This window comes from Rhinoderma darwinii, unplaced genomic scaffold (assembly GCF_050947455.1).
Source record: "Rhinoderma darwinii isolate aRhiDar2 unplaced genomic scaffold, aRhiDar2.hap1 Scaffold_562, whole genome shotgun sequence".
NCBI classification, from domain to species: domain Eukaryota; kingdom Metazoa; phylum Chordata; class Amphibia; order Anura; family Rhinodermatidae; genus Rhinoderma; species Rhinoderma darwinii.
In genome coordinates this window covers 189,892-202,371 of record NW_027464114.1, presented here as the reverse complement: position 1 = coordinate 202,371, position 12,480 = coordinate 189,892, and positions in this window count along the sequence as shown.

Genomic DNA, 12,480 nt, shown 5'->3' with positions numbered 1-12,480 from the left:
AAAATGCTCAATGTGACGGAAAGGACCCCAGTGAGCGAAACCACGATGGGGCCTTGGCTAGATAAGTATCCTGACAGGATGCCCCAGAATGTATACAGCTCTGCTGCATTTGTTGGAGTACAATTTTGGCCTCTGGCATAGTAGGGGGTCACGGTTTTTGGAGATAAACTGAGTAGCATAGATATTCGTCTGCTCAACCATCAAATTTATTAGGGAGTCAGAAAAAAAAATGGAAAAAAATCAATGGCCTCGAACCCTGTGGCATCAAATTGATCCCTGAGGAGGCTGTAAAATCAGGCACTTGGGGGGCTATAATTATCTGCAGCTACCCGTGATAATCCGGGCATAGCAGCACCTGCGACTCTTCCGCGCTGACGGGGGGGTTCAGAGTTAGTTTCTCTAGATTCAGATGAAATCACAAACTGCTTCACCTTCACCTGCTGAGTCTGTATCTGAGAATAACATTTGGTTTGTCACATCAGTGGTGTAAAGCCTTTGGGCCATATTTTATATTTCTAACTGGAGATGACAGGTCTGATGACAGGCGATGACAGGTCTGATGACAGGCGATGATAGCTCTGATGACAGGTCTGCTGACAGGCGATGACAGGTCTGATGACAAGTGATGACAGGCGATGACAGCTCTGATGACAGGCGATGACAGCTCTGATGACAGGTCTGATGAGAGGCGATGACAGGTCTGATGAGAGGCGGTGACAGGACTGAGGACAGGTCTGATGACACTGATCACCAGATGATGGTGGTTGTAGTGTTTTATCAGCTGGTGAGGGGACTGATCGCCGGCTTTATGTACATTTTTATCTATCTACACAGCATCTGGCTCTGTCAGGCTCCAGGACACAGTTGAGCCCTCACAGAGCAGGAGATGCTGGGAAAACAATACGTCTGCGTTTTGTTTGGCTAGTCAGTACAGACTGGCCAATCACAGCGCTCGCCGGCACCGGACCATTCTGATTGATCCCATGCCAGCATCTCCTGCCCGGCAACTCTGCTTTAGAGCTGAGTTGCCGGTTCTGTCACTGTGTCGCTTTACACAGCGACAGCTTAAAGTCCTGACATGCTTGGTACATAGGACTGCAGTAAGTTACTTGCAATACCGACGTACCAGACACATCATTTTGCGGGAAGGAGTTAATGTGACAGTACCCCCCTCCCCCTTTACCTACAGGGCCCCTGCTTTATAGAGAAATATTAGTATAGAAAAGACATGCAGGAGTTGTCCATAGCAACCAATCAGATTCCTGGTTTTATTTTTCTAAGACAGGTTTGAAATTGAAAGAAGTGATCTGATTGGTTGCTATGGACAATGTTACCTGCTAAATTTTCGACTCCACATCTTCCCAGAAGTAACCATAGCAACCAATTCAATGGATGAGAGTTGGTAGGTAGATTGGAGGGTCTGATAAGTGACAACCACAGCCCACCATGCAGTGACAGCCAGAGCCTCTAGAGCAGGGGGTCTCAAGCTCAGCTGGGTGGATGGGCCGCATAATGAAAAAATTGGAAGTTGAAGGGCCGCATTACAGAAAAAATTTGATACCATACAAAATTGTTGTTATTTGTGTTTCAATAATTTTTATTGGAGGTTTACAAGAAAAGGTATACTGTAGATGTAGATCAAACAATGCAAATTACAGTTGGGGGCATTCCCCGAAGATCGAATCATCAATTTTATATTTGAACTACTATAACATTAGTATAATAATACCGCTAGGTTTAAACTTCCCGGAAATTTGTGAGTTTACACAATCTAGTTTTCTACTTTAAGTGTCGCTAAATGCAGTCTGGCAGCTCAGTTGGCAGCGTTTGGCAGACACAAGAACGTCAATATTGGGCTTAATATCATGCGCGTTAGCCAATCGCAATGTTGCACGAAGATGTTCATCCGTAAGTCTTGACCGTAACGCTGATTTGTTAATCTTCATTGAAGAGAAGAACTGTTCACATACATACGTACTGCCAAACATGGTCATGGTCCTGGCAGCGGCATTAACAAGTTTTGGAAACTTTTCTTGAGAGACAAACTTGTAGAAATCTGGAACACCAATGTCCATATACTTCTGTTTAAGAACAGTGTCGCACTGCAAGTCCACAATCTCCATCTGCAGATCTTCTGAAACACAAGCGACGTCTACCGCAAACGGAGTGGCAAAGAGTGCAAATTCAGGTTCAAGATCCCGGAACTCATGAAAACGTCGATCAAACTCTTGCAGTAATTGAGAAATGATATCTGAGTAATAACTGAGGTGTTGTGGTTCAACTCGTATCGACTGCAAAGCGGAGAAATGTGCCAAATTGCTAGACTTCAGCTGTTTGGCCCACAAAGACTGCTTACATCTGAATGCCTTGACACTGTCATACATCATCGTAATCATCTGCTTTGGGCCCTGAAGTTTCAAGTTGAGTGCGTTGAGGTGTTCTGTGACATCTGTTAGAAACGCTAAATCAGATAGAAAAGCTGGGTCAGAAAGTTGGAGAGCGTCGTTATCTTTTAGTGCCATAAAAAGCGCTATCTCCTGTCTTAAAGCAAAAAATCTCTTCAACACGCTTCCCCGACTCAACCATCTGACCTCGGTATGATACAGCAAGTCTCCATATTCAGTGTCCATATCGGATAAAAAAAGAAGTGAACTGCCTATGGTTAAGACCTCTTGCCCGTATAAAATGAACCGTCTTAACAACAAAGTCCATAACTTCTTTCCTTTTTAGACTTTTGCTACACAGCGCCTCCTGATGCAGAATGCAGTGTATTGCACTGAAAGGACTCGACAAAGAAAGCTGCTTTCGTTTTGCTTTCAATAAGCCCACAACACCAACATTTTCAGAACACATTGCTGGTGCACCGTCAGTTGCCACAGACACGAGTTTATCCCATGGCAGTCCTGCTGTGTTAATACAACCTTCAAGCTCTTTAAAAATGTCACGACCGGTTGTTGTGCCTTTCATAGGTAATAAATCGAATAATTCCTCAGTTATGTTTATGTCTCCATCAACCCCACGAATAAAGACAGCACAATATGCAGTATCTGTTACACCAGTACTCTCGTCAAGCGCTATGGAAAATGCTGCAAAACCTTGCGCTCTTGTAATCAGTTGCTGATGAATGTTACTAGCAGATTCAGTGATTCTACTAGCAACAGTATTTGCCGACAAGCTTATGCCTTCAAACGGTTTCTGTTTGTCCGGACAAATAATTTCACATGTCTTTATAAAACAGTCTTTAATGAACTGGCCTTCAGTGAATGGTCTTGAAGATTTTGCTATCATGTTACTAAGGACAAAACTCGCTTTTACTGAAGATTCGCTTGACTTATTAACACTTGAGAAAAAGGTTCGCTGTTTTTTAAGCGATGCTTTCAGTTGCTGAACCTTTTCATCCCGTATTTTGCCAGACAGTGCATCATACTGTTCTCCATGCTGCGTCATGTAATGTCGACGCACATTGTAGTCCTTAAGCACCGCGATAAACTGCAAACAAATCAGACACTGGGCTCTGTCTTTTACCTCTGTGACAAAATATAAGTTTTCCCACTTGTCCTGGAATATTCGTTTCTCATCAGCAATCTTGCGATTTTTCGATGACGACGCCATTAAAGACTGTAAAGGGGTTCTCTGGGAATTGAAAAATATGTCCGTTAGCAACCCTGTACTGCCCCCATATAAATATATCATAGTTTGCTGCCACATGGAATTATAGTGCCCTCATAGGCATACATTGTATGTCTATGAGGGCACTGCAGAGCACGGTCATCCACATCCACCTCTGCAGAGCACTGTTACCTATATTTACTACTGCAGAGCTCTGTAACCTACATCCACTTCTGCAGGGCACTATTACCTACACATCCACCGCTGTACAGCCACTGCTGCATACAAAGTCTGCTGCCCCCTCAGTAAAAATATACTGTCCGATCCCCCAATAATTAAAAAATGCCCTCTGTAGATGCTGCCACAGTGCCCTCTGTAGATGCTGCCACAGTGCCCTCTGTAGATGCTGCCACAGTGCCCTCTGTAGAAGCTGCCACAGTGCCCTCTGTAGATGCTGCCACACTGCCCTCTGTAGATGCTGCCACAGTGCCCTCTGTAGATGCTGCCACACTGCCCTCTGTAGATGCTGCCACACTGCCCTCTGTAGATGCTGCCACACTGCCCTCTGTAGATGCTGCCATAGTGCCCTCTGTAGTTGCTGCCACACTGCCCTCTGTAGATAATGCCAGTGCCCTCTGTAGATGCTGCCACACTGCCCTCTGTATAGTGCCACAGTGCCCTCTGTAGATGCTGCCACACTGCCCTCTGTAGATGCTGCCACAGTGCCCTCTGTAGATGCTGCCACAGTGCCCTCTGTAGATGCTGCCACAGTGCCCTCTGTAGATGCTGCCACAGTACCCTCTGTAGATGCTGCCACACTGCCCTCTGTAGATGCTGCCACACTGCCCTCTGTAGATGCTGCCACACTGCCCTCTGTAGATGCTGCCACAGTGCCCTCTGTAGTTGCTGCCACACTGCCCTCTGTAGATGCTGCCACAGTGCCCTCTGTAGATGCTGCCACACTGCCCTCTGTAGATGCTGCCACACTGCCCTCTGTAGATGCTGCCACACTGCCCTCTGTAGATGCTGCCACAGTGCCCTCTGTAGTTGCTGCCACACTGCCCTCTGTAGATGCTGCCACAGTGCCCTCTGTAGATGCTGCCACACTGCCCTCTGTAGATGCTGCCACACTGCCCTCTGTAGATGCTGCCACACTGCCCTCTGTAGATGCTGCCACAGTGCCCTCTGTAGTTGCTGCCACACTGCCCTCTGTAGATAATGCCAGTGCCCTCTGTAGATGCTGCCACACTGCCCTCTGTATAGTGCCACAGTGCCCTCTGTAATGCTACACTGCCCTCTGTAGTGCCACAGTGCCCTCTGTAGTGCCACAGTGTCCTCTGTATAGTGCCACAGTGCCCTATTTAATGCCACACTGCCCTCTGTAGATAGTGCCACAGTGCCCTCTGTAATGCTACACTGCCCTCTGTAGTGCCACAGTGCCCTCTATAGTGCCACAGTGCCCTCTGTATAGTGCCACAGTGCCATATTTAATGCCACACTGCCCTCTGTAGATAGTGCCACAGTGCCCTCTGTAATGCTACACTGCCCTCTGTAGTGCCCTCTGTAGTGCCACAGTGCCCTCTGTATAGTGCCACAGTGCCCTATTTAATGCCACAGTGCCCTCTGTAGATAGTGCCACAGTGCCCTCTGTAATGCTACACTGCCCTCTGTAGTGCCACAGTGCCCTCTGTAGTGCCACAGTGCCCTCTGTATAGTGCCACAGTGCCCTATTTATTGCCACACTGCCCTCTGTAGATAGTGCCACAGTGCCCTCTGTAGTGCCACAGTGCCCTCTGTAGATAGTGCCACAGTGCCCTCTGTAATGCTACACTGCCCTCTGTAGTGCCACAGTGCCCTCTGTAGTGCCACAGTGCCCTCTGTATAGTGCCACAGTGCCCTATTTATTGCCACACTGCCCTCTGTAGATAGTGCCACAGTGCCCTCTGTAATGCTACACTGCCCTCTGTAGTGCCACAGTGCCCTCTGTAGTGCCACAGTGCCCTCTGTAGTGCCACAGTGCCCTCTGTATAGTGCCACAGTGCCCTATTTAATGCCACACTGCCCTCTGTAGATAATGCCACAGTGCCCTCTGTAATGCTACACTGCCCTCTGTAGTGCCCCAGTGCCCTATTTAATGCCACACTGCACTCTGTAGATAGTGCCACAGTGCCCTCTGTAATGCTACACTGCCCTCTGTAGTGCCACAGTGCCCTCTATAGTGCCACAGTGCCCTCTGTAGTGCCACAGTGGCCTCTGTATAGTGCCACAATGCCCTATTTAATGCCACACTGCCCTCTGTAGTGCCCCAGTGCCCTCTGTAGTGACAGTGCCCTCTGTAGTGCCCCAGTGCCCTCTGTAGTGCCACAGTGCCCTCTTTAGTGCCACAGTGCCCTCTAGTGCCACACTGCCCTCTGTATAGTACCAGTGCCCTATGTAATGCCACAAACCATTGTAGATCACCCCCCCCCCCCTATAGATAGTACCACGCAGGGGTGACATCCCAAGCCAGAGCATGCCGATGCACTGGCCTGGGATTCCTTTGCTCTAGAATGGGCCCAACACACCACACCCTGCTGACAGCGCCACATGCCCCTTCTATGTAAGTAGCTCCATTGTGACTCCCTCCTCGGCCGGGGTGTGTAGCGCTGTCAAAGATGGTGTGTGTGGGGCGCTACTAAAGGGGTTTTCCACTACATGGGACTCTAATTCAACTGCTCACCAATGCGTCCGGGACTCGTGACTGACGTTATGAAGGAGCGAGCGCTCACCAATGCGGTCCAAGGAGGACTGACGTCATGAAGGAGCGCTCCTCCTTCCGACCGCTCTATCCTCTCCCCGCGGACTCAGCATTCGCCGGAGGACTGACGTCCTGAAGAAACGCTCTCACCTCTCCCTGCGGGTCGCGGGCCGCAGATGACAGCCTCAGGGGCCGCATGCGGCCCGCGGGCCGCGTGCCTGAGACCCCTGCTCTAGAGGCAACAGCTACTGCCACCATTATAGTGACAACTACTGACCCCAATAATAGTGACAGCTACTGCCACCATTATAGTGACAACTACTGACCCCAATAACAGTGACAGCTACTACCCCAATAATAGTGACATCTACTGACCCCAATAATAGTGACAGCTACTGACCCCAATAATAGTGACAGCTACTGACCCCAATAATAGTGACAGCTACTGACCCCAATAATAGTGACAGCTACTGACCCCAATAATAGTGACAGCTACTACCCCCAATAATAGTGACAGCTACTGACCCCAATAATAGTGACAGCTACTGACCTCAATAATAGTGACAGCTACTGCCTCCACTATAGTGACAGCTACTGACCCCAAAAAAAGTGACAGCTACTGACCCCAATAATAGTGACAGCTACTGAGCCTAATAATAGTGACAGCTACTGACCCCAATAATAGTGACAGCTACTGACCCCAATAATAGTGACAGCTACTGACCCCAATAATAGTGACAGCTACTGACCTCAATAATAGTGACAGCTACTGCCTCCACTATAGTGACAGCTACTGACCCCAAAAACAGTGACAGCTACTGACCCCAATAATAGTGACAGCTACTGACCCCAATAATAGTGACAGCTACTGACCCCAATAATAGTGACAGCTACTGACCCCAATAATTGTGACAGCTACTGACCCCAATAATAGTGACAACTACTGACTCCAAAAATAGTGACAGCTACTGACCCCAATAATATTGACAGCTACTGACCCCAATAATAGTGACAGCTACTGACCCCAATAATATTGACAGCTACTGACCCCAATAATAGTGACAGCTACTGACCCCAATAATAGTGACAGCTACTGACCCCAATAATAGTGACAGCTACTGACCCCAATAATAGTGACAGCTACTGACCTCAATAATAGTGACAGCTACTGCCTCCACTATAGTGACAGCTACTGACCCCAAAAACAGTGACAGCTACTGACCCCAATAATAGTGACAGCTACTGACCCCAATAATAGTGACAGCTACTGACCCCAATAATAGTGACAGCTACTGACCCCAATAATAGTGACAGCTACTGACCCCAATAATAGTGACAGCTACTGACCCCAATAATAGTGACAGCTACTGACCCCAATAATAGTGACAGCTACTGACCCCAATAATAGTGACAGCTACTGACCCCAATAATAGTGACAGCTACTGACCCCAATAATAGTGACAGCTATTGACCCCAATAATAGTGACAGCTACTGACCCCAATAACAGTTTACAGACTCGAACAATAACATCTTATTTATGGTGAATGATGAAGGGCATAAAAAAACTTAAAAAAGCAATAAAAATAAAGATAGATTATTGGAGCACTCCACTTATTTTTTTTTATTGCACCCTCCATTTGTACATTGGTGTTTCAGTGGGGTGCTGTGTGCAAAATACTTACCGATCCCCGCATTTTGTATTTTTCGGGTCCAAGGCCGCTCACCTGATCTTCCCTCTGACTTGTCTGGAGTCACGGTGCTTTTGAATAAACCGGAACTCAGGCTCTCAATGCATTCCTATGGAAGCCAGCAAGACCAGGACGAGGCCAGAACGAGGCTCCATAGTAATGCATTGACTTCAGGTTTTCTGAACAGCAGTGATTCCAGACCAGGTCAGAATGAAGATCACGTGCGCGGCCCTGGACTCGAAAAACGACAGGATCCAGGGATCGGTAAGTATTTCTACACCCAGCTCCCCACTGACACACCAATGCACAAATGGAGGGTGCAAAAAATAAATAAATAAATAAAGTGGAGTGCTTCTTTAAATGCTCATGGTCACAATGAAGGGAGACAAAAGCGAAAAAAAAATAATTGCAGCTGAAAGGACAAAATTAGTTGCAACATCAAGGGGTTAATAATTATAGTACATGCAGATCACTGTATAGAGCTTTTCAGCTCCCCAGGGGCATACGGTTGGGAGCTTTGACTGGCGGGGTCACTTTAAGAATAAATAAATGGGGGGTGGCATCACTTCATCATGATCTACAGAGATTGGCCAGTGATCACATGGTAGGGGGCTATAGAGCTCCCTATGAGATAGTAATGCCCTTCGTCCTCCTCTTTGGCCCCTGCAGCTTGGCGTCTTTCCCCCACTCCCTCTCTTGATTTGACTCCTTAATGACACGTTTTTTTTCATTTTCGTTTATCACTCCCCTTCCTCGCTTTCGTTTTTACAGCGTCTATCGTCCGGTAATAACTACATGTTCACTTTATTCTACGGATGAATATGATAACAGCGATACCGAATTTATCATTTTTTCATGTTTTACCACTTTGTAAAACTATTTGTTAAAAAAATTAGTTTTGCGTCGCCAAAATCTGAGAGCCATAACTTTTTTATGTTTCTGTAGATTGAGCGATGTGAGGGCTTATTTTTTGCGAGGCGAGCTTTTATTGTTACCATTTTGGAGTACATGCGACTTTTTGGTCAGTTTTTATTCTATTTTTTGGGGAGCTAACGTGACCAAAAAACAGCAATTTGGGGGCTTTAAACATTTTTTTTTTTTTTTGACTGTGTTCAGTGGGTTAGATAACATCAGATTGTAATAGTTCGGACTTTTGCAAATGTGGCGATATCAGTTATGCTAATTTATATTTTGTTTAACATTACTTTAGGGAAAAAATGGGAAGAGGGAATTTAACTTTTTTTAAATTCTGTTTAGTAGTCCCCCTAGTGGACTTGAACCAGCGATCATTGGATCGCTCACACGATCTACTGCAATAGTAAAGTATTGCAGTATATTGTGATTCTTACAGCCACCTATAAAGCCCTGCCGGAGTACAAAGATGGCAGACCCTTCATTAGGCCCCCAGGCTGCCATTATCACCAGCCGCATCCCGCTATAGCATCGTGTGGGGACAATGGCACGTCGGAGGGGGTCGTCCCTCTCATTCTAATGTGTTAGATGCTGTGGTCGTGATTGACTGTGGCCTCTAAGTGGTTAAATTGGCATAATCAAAGTGATATTTGATTCTGTCCGTTGCAGTGCGGTGTTGGCTATATTACACAGCCATTACCCGCTAAGTATGGAGCGACCCCAGCCCGTGATCTCGCTCCATACTTCCCCTTAACGACTGCCATGTACATGTATGTGGCATGTTGTTAAGGAAATAAATGTTATTTTGTTGATTGTTTCAGTGAATTTTTTTGTTCATCCTGTTTTGATTATTTTGATTATTTTATTCTGTTGTAGATATCACAGCGGGCGGTTCTAGGAGGATCTTGTTTAGATGGCGGTGAATCGCATAGGTAGAGCACCAGGGACTGCAGGGAAGTGCAACCCGGTCTTTCTTTCCGTGAATTGACACAGAGTGTGATTTGCTAATTTATTGGCGAATTTTCACTATTATGGAGATCAACGGATCGAGATTCTTCTCCATCTTCTTGGCCTTTTGGTGTGCGGCCTGGCTCTCTGCTAGCTACACACTGACTGTTATCAACAACCATACCTGCACCGCTGATCCGGGAACCTGCGCCGATGAACATCTGCTTCAGCTGGGATCAGGTGAGGAAGCAGGGTCAGCGGCTATTGTGTCAGGAGATGCTGGGGGAGGGAGGCCCGGGCAGAGGAGACGCCGCAGGGGCACAGCAGTGAGGGCATTGCATGGCTCAACCCCCTATCAGAGGACAAGAGCTGGAGAAGAAGTCGTCCGGTCTCAGCCAGGGCTGCGGTCTCCTGCACAACTGTGTCATTATTGAATGTACCGTCCAGTTCTGGCCCGCAGCTGGAGGGTCCGAGCAGGGATGTGGCACATGCTGTTGGTGCCAAGGGGAATCGATGTGATGTTAATCACGCTTCTGCCTTGTCCCTTTTTTCTCTTTCAGGTTTGGCAAAGGAATCGTCAAGGAGAGGGAGGAAACACAGATCTGGCGGTGGGCGCAGGCACGGTCGGCGGAGATCGCCCTCGTCATCTTCTGAGCGACAACCCTCCTCTTCTTCTTATCAATATCTACATCATCTTCCCCGCCGAGGACGCAGAGCCGTGCTGATGTCACAGAGAGATGACGAGGGGTTATAAATATTCCCCTGACAGCTGCCCGGTCTTTCTTTCCATGAATTGACACAGTGCGATTTGCTAATTTATTGGCGACTTCTCACTTTATGGAGACCAATGGATTGGGATTCTTCTCCATCTTCTTGGCCTTTTGGTGTGTGGCCTGGCTCTCTGCTAGCTACACCCTGACCTCACATCAACAACCATGCCCCCCACTGATGTACATCATCCCCTCAGTCCTATAGATTATCTGACTGCTGATTATTAAGATGAAACAATTCTGACAATTTTTCCATATTATTTAACATTGAGCGTTTTCTTTTTTGTTTTGCAGTGAAATGGGAAATTTCTTTGCAGAAAATATCCTGTTTAGAATGGGATTCATAGGAATGGCCATTGCCTGTAAGTAACAATCACGGAAGTGATTATAATAGTCTCTTCATGCAGCAGTAATCAGATTTTTCTAAAAAATAAATAAAGTTTTGTTCATTTCAATTGATAATAATTGTCCGGATCAGACGATGCAGATAAATGTTCCCGTCCATTATTGTAGGTTTCTTGTTGGGTTTAGCGCTTGGTCCGCGCGTCATAGATGTTATTAGGTTGTTTTACACGTTTTGCACGGTACAGGATTTATTTGGCTTATTTTCTCTTTTTCAGCTCTGGGTCTGACGTTTCTACATTATAAGTTCATTATGTTCCATGCTGAAGCCTTTCGGGATCGTCAGACCTTGGTTTAAAAGATCCTCATGGCAATTGGATGGTTATCATGCGTCGGGACAGCCGTGATGGCTACATTTTCGGTAAGTTAATAAATGTTTTACATTGATGGGGTTGTCCCATCTTCACTAAATAGGGACCCGCTGGCAATCAGCTGAACCCCTGGTGATCATGATCAGTGGTTATCACCGGGTGGCCACATCATAAAGTGGTATTACATGGCTTATTCCAATGAATGGACGACCATGTAATAGATGTGTCTAATATAAAGGAGTCACAAGCAAGAGACCAACCTCTATATCCATTATGTCTCTGTGGTTATTATATCAGAACACGTTATTTAGGATTTATTGGGAAGTTCTGAGGGTAAATTAGTGATTAGTTCCATAAGATTTGCTGTAACCTCTGTCTGCTTGTTTTCTAGACGTACCGTTATCCAATGACTCACCGGATTTGCGCTTTCATTGCATTCGGGTTTGCCAGCCTTTACAACCTTTGGCAGTCCATACTCGTCTACAAAGTGCCCGAAAGCCGAAGAGTCATCAGCCATTTCAGACTGGCGTCCTGCATAATGGCCATGACCTTAGTGGTTTTCTGTATCCTTTCTTAAATAATATTTGAATGGAATCCAATTGTCCTTGTCTTTAGGTTCACATGTAGGAAACATCAGATCCTGAGGTGATCATTTCCCTTTATTTTCTGATCTCCGCCGTCAGATGGCGACATGCTGGTGTAACACAGCGCCATCTGGTAACATTGTTCAGCTTCTTGTAGGAACATACTGAATAGAAAGCAAGCGGTACTGTCCTTGCTATATATGTATTATATTAACATTTATCTCACATAAATATGTAGTAAATTCTATAAGACACTTTATAAACGTTATTTTCCTATATAATAAATTACCAGTCATTGGAAGTACGGTATCCATATACACCCACCTGTGCGCTGGAGATCAATGTGTAAAGCTATGTACAGATTTTATTTGCACCCCTAGAAGCCGTTCTATAGCAAAACAATTGGACCTATAATCTTTGTGCTTATTCTCAGCACCATGGTGATCGTGACGCCCGCAATGTAATGGATATGGTGTCACATGACAATGGGTCAGGTCCATTTTGGCATCGCCGTCAGT